Source organism: Mus pahari, chromosome X (assembly GCF_900095145.1).
Source record: "Mus pahari chromosome X, PAHARI_EIJ_v1.1, whole genome shotgun sequence".
Classification (NCBI taxonomy): Eukaryota; Metazoa; Chordata; class Mammalia; order Rodentia; family Muridae; genus Mus; species Mus pahari.
In genome coordinates, this window is record NC_034613.1 from 80,816,278 (window position 1) to 80,828,820 (window position 12,543).

The following is a 12,543-nucleotide window of genomic DNA, read 5'->3' on the forward strand; positions in this document are numbered from 1 at the left end:
TTTTGGTTTTTTTGAGACAGGGTTGCTCTGTATAGCCCTGGCTGTCCTGGAACTCACTTTGTAGACCAGGCCAGCCTCGAACTCAGAAATCCGCCTGCCTCTGCCTCCCAAGTGCTGGGATTAAAGACATGCGCCACCATGCCCGGCATATGTTGATTTTCAAATCCAGTCATAAGTACAAGAATCAGAAATTAACTTGAGCTAAATTAGCCCAAACAAGAATGTCTTACTGTATAGTAGAGACTTCGATACCCTGTTCTCTGTGTACACACACACACACACACACACACACACACACAAACACACAAACACACACACACAAACACACAAACACACACACACACAAACACACACACACAAACACACACACACAAACACACATACACACACACACACAAACACACAAACACACACACACACACACAAAAGCATGCACAGATGCATGCGTGATAATTCTGAGTTGTTACATCTCTGCTGCTCACATTTTCTGATAGATTCTGAATCTCGGATCCTCCTGCTTTAGGCTTGGAGCTGAATCGTGAGTTCCTGGAAAATGTAAAGTGTTTAATTGGTCCTATAGGAGAGAAAGAAGAGAAAAGGAAAAGTATTTGAATCTGTTCAAAGAAAGAAAAAATAAGTATATTTTAAGCATCTAAGCATGATGCATTATTTCCAAAAGGAGAATTGCATTAAGAATAAGCACATATTTTTGGATATGGTGGTGTATCGGATCCTAGAGCTCTTGGAAAACAGAAAAGGGAGGATCTTTGTGACTTCAAGACCAGCCTACTCTACATAATGAGTTCCAGGACAGCTAAGCTACAAACTGACACCCCGTCTCATAAGAAGAAGGGGAGGGAGAGGAAGAGGAGGAGGAAGCAGCATATATTTATTAATACTGAAATCTTAATGGGTTGTTTGAAGTTGTTGCCTTTTCAAACCAAATGGCTCAGCCACCAGGCGGTTCTTTCCTTACCTGATCAGTCTCACTCTGATGCTAATACAGCAGGCTCCAATGATTACAATGTTTAACCGACAGCAGCCTGTTTCCCTGTCCTTGTGCTCAACTTCATGAAACATCATCTGCCCACAGGTGTTTGACTCTGTAGAAAGAGAGCCATCCATATGTTTTGAATTTTAAAAAATAGTTGAACTTTGGGTGTGAGGTTTTAAGTTTTTGTGGAATGATGTAAGTTACAACAATGAGCATGTTCAGAAAAAAAAATGTGTATAGTGGTTAATATTCTGACTTTAGGGGCTAGAGAGATGGTTCAGTGGTTAACAGTATTGGCTACTCTTCCAGAGGACCTGAGTTCAATTCCCAGCACCCACATGGCAGCTCACAACTGCCTATGACTCCAGCCCCAGGGGATCCAGTGCCCTCTTTGGGCCTCTGAGGGCACCACACACACACACACCAGTGCACAAACATACATGCAGACAAACACCCATACATGTAAAATAATATGTATTTTCAAAATCTGGCTCTGTAGCCTAATGTTTCAAACCTTGGTTTCTGCCTCTTAATTGGCTCTATATAGCTTGATTTTTTTTTTATTATAAAAATGGGATGTTAGCATTCCTTATATGAGGTCTCTGGAGAAGTCAGACTCATTGACATAGAAAGCAGAAGGGCAAAGCCTGAGATGGCTCAGCAAGAAAAGGTGTTAGTTGCTGAGCATTACGACATGAGTTCAATCCCTAGGTAGTGAAGAGGTCAGCTCAAAACCTTTGGAAAATTCCACCAGGCCCCTTCCCTCCTAGAAGAGAGGTCATAGAGCACTTAGGCACCCCTCCCCTCCAGAAGGGAGAGGCTAATTACATTCTTCAGACCACAGGGGGGACCAACCATTGGCCACCTGTAGATGAGGGAAGGTCAGAGCAAGCAGACACATTCCTCAGGGCAGACCAACCATTGTCCCCCACAGACAAGGAAAATCCTTGCTACCTCGTGCCTAAGGACCAATCAGTTTAAAAGTCACACTGCCCATCGCATTGTGCCTAGTGGTTGTTACTCTATTTTACCCCTGAAAGGTGTATAAAAACTGGCTGAACGGGTTGCCTAGGATCCCCGCCTCTCCTTCAGGTGCAGGATGGCAACCCCAGCATACTAGAACAATAAATTCCTCTTCCTTTTGCATAGATCCCAGGCTCCTCGTTGTTCACTGGGGGGGGGGGTCCCTGGAAAGCTGAGAATCCTATAGCCCCACATCACATAACAGAAGAGATCTGACTCCTCCAAGTTGTACTCTAACCTTCACACATACACTGTGGCACCTGCATGCATATGTACATAACTAATAAATAAGTGTAACTTTTTTATTTTGGTTAATTTCATTGTTTTATTCTTTTTATATTTTTTTATTTAACCCTTTTTTACACTCCAGATTTTATCCCCCTCCTGGTTCACAACTCACAGCTCCTCCCCACCCCACCCCCTGTCTCCACATGGATGTCCCCACCCCCCACCCCACCTGACCTCTAAACTCCCTGGGGCTTCCAGTCTCTTGAGGGTTAGGTGCATCATCTCTGAATGAACACAGACCCAGCAGTCCTCTACTGTATGTGTGTTGGGGGCCTCCTATCTGCTGGTGTATGCTGTCTGTTTGGTGGTTCAGTGTTTGAGAGATCTCGGGGGTCCAGATTAATTAAGACTGCTGGTCCTCCTATAGGATCGCTCTTCTCCTCAGCTTCTTTCAGCCTTCCCTAATTCAACAACAGGGGCCAGCTGCTTCTGTCCATTGGTTGGTTACAAATATCCGCATCTGATTCTTTCAGCTGCTTGTTGGGTCTTTCAGAGGGCAGTCATGCTAGGTTCCTTTTTGTGAGTGTTCCATAGCCTCAGTAATAGTGTCAGGCCTTGATACATGGGACCTCATGAAACTGGAAAGCTTCTGTAAGGGAAAGAACATAGCCAATAGGACAAAGCAACAACCTACAGATTGGGAAATGTAACTTTTAAAAAAGAAACGAGAGAGCTATCTTCCAGGGCTGATGAAATGGGCAGTTATTTAAAGTACGAAGTGACATTTTCACAAGATGAAGTGTCCAGGAGATGGATGGTGGTGGTACACAGCAATGTGTATGTATTTAAAGATGCTGAACATGTAAATGACTAAGCAATAGATTCAACCACAATCTTTTTAAAATGGAAAAAAAAATGACTTGGATTTAGAACACTCCCAAACAGAAAACGTTTGTCTGGCTTTTGTGTTCATTCATTTTGTGTTGTGCTATGATGCGCTGTGTTGCATTTCATTGTGTTGTGTTGTGTTGTGTTGAGACTAGCTCACTGTTTAGCATAGAGTGGCTGCAAGCTAAGCATCCTCCTGTCTTACCCTCCTTAATGCTGGAATTATAGGCATACACCACCACCCTAGCTTAAAGTTGGCCTTTTAAATATTCTAATACATAATAGTACTTTCTTTGATAAATTCAATAAATTTAATATATTTTGATTGACTCTATTAAGATTCTAAGCTTAACAAAAGAAAACAGGTTTAATGCCAAAACGTAAAAATGAAACTTTTACTAAATTATTTCCAAAGAAATTACTTTCAAAAATTTTCTCCAAACATGCATCTTGCCTTAAAAAGTCAATTTTCACTTTACCAGCTTGCTGTTCATTTTCCTCAGTCCTTGGGGAAAGGAACTTTAGAACACATCTTAGTCATTAGAACACATTCTTGGTCAACCAAGAAGCTCTGGGTTCCACAGTGGCATTGCTATTGTGTCTGGGTGTCAGGGAGTATAGAAGAGTGGTTTAGAAATGGCTCCTACCTAGCAAATCTTCAGAGGTGCAGCCCTCTGAACAAAACTACACTCTAAGTGTAGTGGCATGGGACAAAGGGGAGGGAGGAAGGGGGAAAGGAATGAGGAAGGGGAGAGAAGGGGGAAGGAGGAAGGGGGGAGGAGGAGGAAGGGAAGGAAAGGGAAGGAAGAATCCTATAGCCTGGGGCTGGGAATGCAGTTCACTAGTAGAGTGCTTGTCTAACATGCAAAAGGTCCCCAGCACTGGAAAAAGTGAAAAAGAGGAGAGTGGGCATACACGCACTCATGTGCACGCACAAACACACACACACACACACACACACACACACACACCACAAAAAGGAGGCTGTGTACACACAGAAGCCACAGTTGGAGGGCTGCAGCCACAAGCTAAGGAGAGACGTGCTGATGGCCACCAGGAAATTAAGGAAGGTCAAGCAAGGACTCTTCCAAAGTTTCCAGCCCTGAAACACCCCCCCCCCCCAATCCAATGCAACAGAAGAGATTCCTGTCATTTGGAGCCAACAAAAGCAAAGGCAGAAGCTGTCCTTGGTCCCTTGTACATACTTTTTCATATGTCCCGCTCCACACTTTTATTGATTTCTCCATTTTCCATGTTATTCATTGCAAAGAAAGTTTCTGTCGCCTCTCTTCTCCCCTCCACCTCTACCTTTTAAGAGGTAATACTTCTTTTTGAGGTGACCCCTTCCTGACCCCCATCAGTCCCCAAATCAACAGGCCATTTTTTTTTCTGTTTCCACCTGCCCTTGGGTTAAATACAAATGCCTGTTATGTTAACAGAAAAGAAGAAAATGAGAATGGAACTGCAAGAAAGTTTGCCTAATTTGTAAAATGAAATGAGTTTCGATTCCAGCAGCTTATGTATTATTCTTGTGAGGACTGGGTTTACATCGATCATCTTTTTTTTTTCTCCTGGCAGTCAAGTGTGGAATATGGCGGAGTGAGAAATGTAATTGTGTAGACATAAAAAATTGCATCTCGATACCCATCATCGGGACACTTTTCTCGAGATGCTATCTCGGTGTCCTTCAGAGCAATAACGATACCAATTGAGAACGCACAGAAGCAACTTAAGTGTTATACCTCGTTTACTTCTGGCCTAATGTGCTTGAGAGCAGGGCTATCGCTCATGACATAAAGTTCTGTCAGAAAGCCTGGAAACACTTCAAGACCATTAAAATAAAATGCCCGCCATTCCTGCTGTTCAAATATTCCTCAACTTCTAATTTAAGGCACCAACGTCTAAGAATGTAATTGTGTTATTCTCTCTGATAGCTGGAATCTATCTAAACCAAATGCCTAGGAATTATGGACTATTGGGGCTACAGGAGTCCAGAAGACAAATGAGGTGGGCAAAACGTGTTATTTTGTACTGGCTTGTTCAACATCTGGGCTCTGTTTCCATTTATGTGTTAAAATGCAAAGACTAAAGTGTCTGAAGTGTCTTTCCTTGGCTCAATTGAAGAAGAGATTGGGGAAATGGACAAACCGCCTGAAGATGGAAACTTAGGGGAGAGAGAGAGAAGACAGACTCGCATACCTCTGCTCAGAATTATTGTCCGCACTAAACTTTCTAATTGTCCTTTTTTAAAAAAAAAACCTGAGAGTTATCACCTTAGTAAAGCAATCTGCCTTGCAACTGAAACTCCTCACCCTGAATAACCAATGGGAGCATGTGGGAGAGGGTGTGCTGGGTCAGAAAAGGGCAATTCTAAAAGCAAATGCCTGGGCAAGGTGACACCTGTCCCCTTCACATGGGGAAAACCATTTCTGTCTAATGCCTGCCTCGGGAGAGATACTTTTTAGATTCAGGTACCCCGTAGGTACACTAGGACTTTGACTGGGACATGATGCCAATTCAAAGTGTCACATGGTAGGGAAATGGGGAGAAATCTCAACTCGGTTTCTATTCTTTAATAGAAAGCAATACTGTAGTTTAAATTAGCAAGGCACTGCTGAACCCTTATTTAAAATGTGTTTGCAATGACATCCCAAGAAAGGAATTTTTTTCTTGTTTAATTGCACTGTCAGTGTGGAACGCTTTCACTTAAAACCATTCTGAGGTAGACCTTTTAATAGAAAGTGACAATTTAAATTGCCATGATAGCAGCAGAAATGGTGCTTAAAGTCATTACTAAACTGATGTCGCAGTTGGCTCCAGACCAGTTTGTTAAAGCTGAAGAAAAGGTGTGGGGGGAAGGGAGGAAAGGAAAGAACTGGTGAATCATTAATTCCTTTTGTATCCATTGTAATAGCATCAGCTGTGATGAAGCCATCTGGCTCCCGGTGGATGGAATGTACATTTCTATTGAATTCCACATTATTCCACTCTAACGTTTACCCTGGTTAATGCTGACTACTGGGGAACTACTCCAGTCCCAAGCACTTTAGTTCTCTGCAGTGACTTTGTTTTCTTGTCTTCGCCCCCAGGGTCCAAAGACAGGAGCTGTGGCTTCTTCCATTTGCTGACTGGAGTTCCAGACCGCCTTTCTTTGCTCTTCCTAGAATCAGTCAGACTCTCTTGGCACTCCCCGAAGGTGACTCTCACTAGCTTTCCGGGAGTGCCATCTGCAGACTGAATGAGTCCTGGGAGCCTAGGTAAAGGCCTAAGGGAAGCCACTGGTCAAACAGCATGGGGTGGGGGCAGGGGAGGACAGTGGATGGAATATTGTGAGTCAAGGTCGAACTTGGAACATTGTGGGTACAGGGAAGATGGCACAGACAAGGCCAGAAGCTGGAGCCCATCTAGGCACCGTCATAGTCTCTCACACGTTTGTTTTGGAATTGTCTCTGAAACATACTCCCTTAAAAGGATCTGAATCACTTGATTTTCTAGAAATTACAGGTAAGTTAGCTTATAGGATTGCCCTTTGCCAACTATACTGCAAGTGACTGAGAGGCAGGTCAGTCCATAGGTCCTCAGAACCCACATTTAAAAAATAAAATAAAATAAATAACAAGGGCTGGAGAGATGCCCCAGCAGTTAAGAACACTGACTGCTCTTCCAGAGGTCCTGAGTTCAAATCCCAGCAACCACATGGTGGCTCACAACCATCCGTAATGAGATCTGATGCCCTCTGCTAGAGTGTCTGAGGACAGCAACAGTGTACTTATATACATAAAATAAATAATTAAAGTTTATATATATAAAAAAAAAAAAAAAACAACTTCTGGGCATGCTATCGCACTTACCACCCCTTACAGAAGAGGCAGAAACAGAACAGTTTATGAGCTTCACTGGCCAGCACAGCTCGCCTACCTGCTGAGCTCCACAGGCCAAACAGGTATGGTTCCCCGAAGGTGACACACGCGGACACACAGAATAAATTTTGAAAACTAGCTCTTCCACAGGAGGCATACACGCGGCCGTCTGTGCCGCCGCCATGTCTCTATGATCCCTGAGAAGTTCCAGCATATTTTGCGAATACTCCACGCCAACATCGATGGGTGGAGGAAAAGAGCCTTCGCCATCACTGCCATTAAGGGCGTGGGGCGGAGCTATGCTAACGTGGTGTTGGGGAAAGCGGACATGGATGTCACCAAGAGGACTGGAGAACTCACGGAGGATGGGGCAGAGCATGTGATCACCATCATGCAGAACACACGACAGTACAAGATCCCAGAATGGTTCTTTTTTTTTTTTTTTCTTAAGATTTATTTATTTATTTTATGTATGTGAGTACACTGTAGCTGTGCAGATGGTTGTGAGCCCTCGTGTGGTTGTTGGGAATTGAATTTTAGGAACCCCGCTCGCTCCGGCTCGCTCAGTCCCTGCTTGCTTGCTCCTGCACAAAGGATTTACTATTATTATACATAAGTACACTGTAGCTGTCTTCAGACACTCCAGAAGAGGGCGTCAGATCTCATTACAGACGGTTGTGAGCCACCATGTGGTTTCTGGGATTTGAACTCAGGACCTTTGAAGAGCAGTCAGTGCTCTTACCCGCTGAGCCGTCTCGCCAGCCCCCCCCCCCCCAGACTGGTTCTTGAACAGACAGAAGGATGGGAAGGACGGCAAGTACAGCCAGGTTCTGGCCAACGGTCTAGACAATAAACTGCGTGAGGACCTGGAGCGGCTGAAGAAAATTCGAGCCCATAGAAGGCTGTGCCACTTTGGGGGCCTTCGTGTTTTTGGCCAGCACACCAAGACCACTGGCCGCAGGGGCCGTACTGTGGGTGTAGCCAAGAAGAAATGAGTCTCTGGGCCTTTGCTGTTAATAAGTAGTTTATATACCTAAAATTAAAAAAAAAAAAAACCTATACACTGCAGCTGGCCATGGCATTGCACACCTGTAATCAAAGCTGAGAGCCTGGGGTAGGAGGAATGCAAGTTTAAGGGCAGATTAAGCTATGTGGTGAGCCTGGGCCATATGATGAGATTTTTTTTTATAAAAAATAAATATATAAATATACACTGCATGCATTTTTATTATGTACAAATTACCTCCAAGAGCCAGCAATGATAAGTGGGCTTAGTTTAAGGAAGCATACTTTGTTATTTAAATTTAAAACATACTGACAGGCTGGTGAGATGGCTCAGCAGGTAAAGGCTCATGCACACACAATGCACCCACACGATTCATTCCGTGTACATGCATAATAATACTGGGTTTTGGTTGGTTTGGATTTTCAAGATGAGGTTTCTCTGTATAGCCCTGGCTGCCCTGGGATTTGCTCTGAAGAAGAGAGAGAGAGGGAGGGAGGGAGGGAGGGAGGGAGAGAGAGAGAGAGAGAGAGAGAGATCTGCCTTGCCTCCTAAATGCTGAGATTAAAGGTGTGCACTAGTCTACCTGGGAAAGGTTTCTTGACAAGATGTTCTAAACCTGACCACTGAGAAAATACAAACAAACAGAGCATTGGATTGTACCCAAACAAACAGAGCATTGGATTGTACCCTTCAAATGCATGAACTGTCTCAATTGTGTTTCTTTTTAGCTGTTTACTTATCTTCTTGTACTAAGGAATGATCCCTGAGTTCTGCATGTTCAGTGCAATCGTTCAGCCACTGAGCTCTGTGTGTGTGTGTGTGTGTGTGTGTGTGTTAAATGTGTGAAGGTCAAAAAAACAAACTATGTGAGAGCCAGTACTTGTCCTCTACCATGTGGGTCCCAGGGACTGAATGCTGCTTGTCAGGGTTAGAAGCCAGAACCTTTCCCCACTGAGCATCTCAATGACACCCACGGTGGACTCAGCGGATGATAACTCCTCTGTGATAGCTAGAAAGACTAGGAAATCCATGGGAGCATGCAAAATGTCAAAGCAAAGAGAGGGGAGAACACACACACACACACACACACACACACACATACACACACACATCTACAGGGTTTTGTCAAAGGGTAACTGTGAGCTTTAGACTCTATTATCAAGTTCCCTCCAGCTACCTCAGGAAAGATAATTCCAGGAAAAAAAAAAGGCAGGGATCAATGTGGTATAAGTATATTTGCAGTGTTTTGGAAAAGCTATGTCTCTTTTCTTTTCTTTTCTTTTCTTTTCTTTTCTTTTCTTTTCTTTTCTTCTCTTCTCTTCTCTTCTCTTCTCTTCTCTTCTCTTCTCTTCTCTTNTTCTTTTCTTTTCTTTTCTTTTCTTTTCTTTTCTTTTCTTCTCTTCTCTTCTCTTCTCTTCTCTTCTCTTCTCTTCTCTTCTCTTCTCTTCTCTTCTTTCCTTTTTGCCCAAGTCTTTGTAAGCAGGCTTGCCTTGAACCCACCACTGCTCTAGCCTCCTAAGTTTTATTGGGGGAAATCCTGAAAATGGGGCAATGTAGGGAAACCCTGAGTGGGTGAAGTCCTGAGCAAATGTATATTTTGACATAGGCACAACATGTTAAGGACTCAGAGACTAGTTGGCCTATGGTAAATTGGCAAAACTGTTGCCCATATAATCAGGCTTGAGAGGGATGGTAAAGCTTTTGGGGGAGGTCGGTGTATGAGGATTTATGAACATTGACCAGTGACACAAAGATTAGCAACCCTGGTTTCCCCCTGGCCATGTCTAGAGCCTGAGACTGCATCCCTATAAAGACACCCTACCAAGAGTTGCTAACCATCCCCATGTGTTCTATCGGATAAACAGGCTGAGATTCCGGGTAGTCTTAGCAGTTAGAGAACCCAACCTGATCCCAGCTTCATTGCATGAGTGTTTATGTGTCTGTCCTTTCTCCATTCCCCTCAAAGCTCCTAGTCAAGGTTGCAGGACCCAGGCCTCAAAGGCTGAGGCAGAGCAGGTAGTCTTGTGTCTAAGAGTCAGAGAAGACAACCTGGTAGGTTTCGGAGAAGACAATCTAAAGGTTTTCCAAGAATCTGTGACAGAGTTAGACCTCCCTGTTGTGTTTAGGAGATATGAGATCTCTCTCTCTCTCTCTCTCTCTCTCTCTCTCTCTCCACATACACATACACACACGCGTGCACATACACTCAAAACATTGATATACCCAAGACTGAAAACAGAAAAGCAGATAGATATCGCACAGTATGGACAGTGGGGTCAAGGTAGGCCTGCTTTTATTTTAGGCTTTCTTCCTGACTTTGGTTTGCAGCCAGCAGCCCAGGGTATTCACTAAAAGCCTCCCTGCACATAGATGAGCTCAACAAGTAGCCCTGGACCACAGCTTTACACAGGGTACCTACCTCCTGGACGTTACAGATGCTGATAGTTATCTATGTCCTTGTGGGGAGGTTGTTTCACTTTTTCCCCTTTTCCAGTATGTGTAGTGTTTGCATGTGTATGGGTGGACGTGACTGTGGAAGGCTAAGTGATGTCAGGGGTCATCATCAGTGGCCCTTCTACCTTTCTTCATCAAGTCAGCTCCTCCCGGTCAAACCCAGAACTCACAGATATGGCTAATATCCCTAGGAAGTGTATTCTGAAGCTGTCCTGCCTCTCCCTTCTGAGAAAGCAATCACATGAAGTTACAGGTGAGCTGCTACACTCAGCCAGCATCCTCGTGGGTTCTGGGACTCTAAATACTTATCCGCCTGCTTGCGTGTGGAATGGTTTAACCACTGAGCAATCTCCACAGCCCGCTGAGCTCAGGGCTGCTGTCACATCTTTAGCATTCCACCATATCTAGAATAAAAGAAAGGGCCAGGCAAAACACTTTCAATAAAGGCTGCCTTCTGTCAAACACACCAAGGGCATTGCACTTCCAGATCAGCCAAATCTGAGTTACCCAAGGTTTGGGTTTGGTTTTTGCTTTGTTTTTGTTTTTTGTTTTTTTTTTTGTTTGTTTCATTTTATTTTGTTTTTTGTTTCTTTTCAGAGAGATATCACCAATGGAGGGGCAGAGAAAGGAAAGAGGAAGGAAGGAGAAGAGGATGACGGGACAGTGGGGAAAGAGAGAAAAGAGGAGAGAGAAGGGCTCCTGTGATGTGCACAGGGGCAGGGAAGGCAGTGGCTAGCCTGAAACCGGCAGCCAGGCAGGCTGGACAGTCTCTCCCAACTTGCTGCTAAAATCTGAAGACACTCCAGCTGAATCCTTTCTTCTTCAGAGCATCTCAGTGGTTTTGTCCTCAAGTCCTTTGCGTGATTGTGCTGAGGAGGCGCTGTTTAGAGAAAGCAATTCTCAGAAAGCAAGCAAGAGCCACATAAACATGTGAAGGGGAGATCCCAGCAGAAAGCAGCCCTTGAGTTGAGGACATGCCAGGCACCTTGCTAAGATAAGTAACACCCACTGCAGAGAGGGCTCAGCGGTTAGGAGCACTGACTGCTCTTCCAGAGGTCCTGAGTTCAATTCCCAGCAACCAGATGGTGGCTCACAGCCATCTGTAATGGGATCTGATGTCCCCTTCTGGTGTGTCTGAGGAGAGCAACAGTGTACTTACATACATAAAATAAATAAATAAAGCTTTAAAAAAATCTTAAAAAATAAAAAAGTTAAGTAACACTCCAGGGAGCAATGGTGCAAGGCTTTCCTTCATGCTGATGATGTTTCCCCAACTAGTGCTCAGGTTAAAACCCAAGGCTTTGCCTATACTGGGCAAGCAGGCACTGCAGCACTGAGCAATAGCCCTTATAGGTGTGTGGTTGCTTGTTCCTATGTTCTTGCTGCCTGGAACTCAGCCTCCCTAGTGCTGATCTTAGGACTGGAGTGTTATTCTGAATGAACTGGGGAAGAGTTGGAATAAAGAAATGGCATTATTTCTTTGGCTTATATTTTAACAAAATTATTGGCCACTATATGGAAAAGGGACTTCAGCTCTATGCCCCAGTGTAGGGGAATGCCAGGGCCAGGAAGCAGGAGTGGGTGGGTGGGTTGGGGGAAGAGGGGAGGTAGATGGGTATAGGGGATTTTCAGAGAGGAAATCAAGAAAGGGGATAACATTTGAAATGTAAATAAAGAAAATATCAAAGAAAAGAAAGGAAAAGAAAAGAACCTTTTAAAAAAAGAAAAGGGACTTCAGGAGCCTTCAAGATGGCTCCGTGAGTAAAGGCACTTGTCACCAAGACTGATGACCTGAATTCAATCCCTAGGACTGGGGCATTGTTCTCTGGCCTCTACACATGCACTGTGGTTAACGCACTCTCACACAGATGCACACATATACGTGCACACAAATAAGAGTAAAGGAAGTTTTAAGAGAAGGAAGTACAGGTGCTCAAGGACAGAAGCAAAGACAATTTGGAGGGGTGAGGTGTATTTCAGAGATCCAGGTGAGTGGCTTGAATAAGCACAGCAACAGTCACAGGAAGAGAGGAATGTCCTGGTAGGAGGTCAAAGTCTGTTTTTAGCTTGAAGATAAGATGGAGTCAAGA

At 44.1% G+C, this 12,543-nt stretch overlaps 1 pseudogene; it reads left to right on the top strand.

The window, feature by feature from the left end:
• LOC110314402 overlaps window positions 1-8,007 on the top strand; it is a 36,164-nt pseudogene extending 28,157 nt beyond the window's left edge.
• Window positions 8,008-12,543: the final 4,536 nt, after the last annotated feature.